Here is a 1,708-nt window from a genome sequence, read left to right as displayed (position 1 = left end):
AGTTCAAGGGTTCGAGACCAGCCTGGATAACATGGTAAAACCTCATCTCTACTAAAAATACAAAATTAGCTGGGCATGGTGGTGCAGGCCTGTAATCCCAGCTACTTGGGAGGCTGAGGCAGAATAGCTCGAACCCAGGAGGCGGAGGTTGCAGCGAGCCAAGATCGTGCCATTGCACTCCAGCCCGGGCAACAAAAGCGAGACACCATCACAAAAAACAAACAAGCAAGCAAAGAAATAACATGGAAATAAGTGAGGCTGAGTGTGGTGGTGCACACCTGTAGTCCCAGCACTTTGGAAGGCTGAGGTGAGAGGACTGCTTGAGACCAGCTTGAGACTGAGTTTGAGATCAGCCAGGGCAACATAGTGAGACTCTGTCTCTACAAAAGACATTAGCTGGGCTCCTGCTTGAGCCCAGGAGTTGAGGCTGCAGTGAGCCATAATCACACCATTGCACTCAAGCCCAGGCAACAGAGCAAGACCCTGTCTCCAAATAGTAACGATAACAACAGTAATAAAATAAAATGGGAAGAAGTAATCACCGTAATTCTCTAGCCATGCTAGAGTGCATTCCATGTAATTCTCTTATTATCTCTATTCCTTTGTTTCTGCTACACCCTTTGCCTATCATATCTGTTCTTGTCTACTTAGATAACCCTTACTTTTCTTTCCATTAAAAATAGGTCCATGAATTCTTTGATACTCTTCAAGTTTAATCCTTGTCCCATTCAGTATAGCCTGTATTTAGTGAGTTGCTTCTACTGAACAGAATATGGCAGCAGTTGCAGCTTCTATTTTGTCTCTCTCTGCCCTCCCCCACCATCACTTGTTATATGTGAAGCCAGCTGCCTGATCTTGGTACCAGTGGAGAGACCTAGTGGCAAGGAACTGAAGCCTCTGCTAACAGTAACTGAACTGGGAGGCAGATTCTCCAGCCCCTCCATGACTTCAGCCCCAGTCAATAAGTTCATTGAAATGTTACAGTAGATAGCTAGTCAGACATGAGCAGAGCAGGAGAGAGGCTCCCACATCAGGAATGTCAGGCAACCATCAGTGATGGTCAGGCCGTTATTAAACTGTCTCTCTAAAATAATAATTGGTTGCAGGTAGTGTCAGGGAAAGAAAGTTTTCCAATAAACAAAAACACCAGAAACTGGTGATCATCAGCTTCCCAATAAGATCTCAGGAATTGGGTGAGTGGGCTCAAGCATGCACATTAAGAGGCAAATTGGCAGTTTAACTGATACATGACCTTCTATAAACATTTGACTGGTAAGGGAAGAACATGTCAAGCGAGCATGCATACAATACCAGTGAACACACTGAGCATGCTCCCTCCCTAGCTCTAGCAGGCCACTGTGCATGCAGACAGCCCATCCCCAGGAAGAATCAGGGGAGAAGGGACACAAGACCCCAGAAGCACACCAACATACAAAGCCCTAAGTCAAAAAGTCAAACTGCACATTTCATCTCTCAAGTCGCCCACTTCAGCCTCTTCTAAGCGTACTTCCTTTCATTCCTCTTCTAAAGATTTTTAATAAACTTTTTTTTTTTTGAGACAGAGTTTTGCTCGTTGCCCAGGCTGGAGCACAATGGCACGATCTCGGCTCACCGCAACCTCCGCCTCCTGGGTTCAAGCAATTCTCCTGCTTCCGCCTCCTGAGTGGCTGGGATTACAGGCAGGCGCCACCACACCCGGCTAATTTTG

Source organism: Colobus angolensis, unplaced genomic scaffold (genome assembly GCF_000951035.1).
Source record: "Colobus angolensis palliatus isolate OR3802 unplaced genomic scaffold, Cang.pa_1.0 Scaffold70, whole genome shotgun sequence".
Classification (NCBI taxonomy): domain Eukaryota; kingdom Metazoa; phylum Chordata; class Mammalia; order Primates; family Cercopithecidae; genus Colobus; species Colobus angolensis.
The sequence above is the reverse complement of the archived record's forward strand: the minus strand, read 5'-3'. Positions refer to the sequence as shown.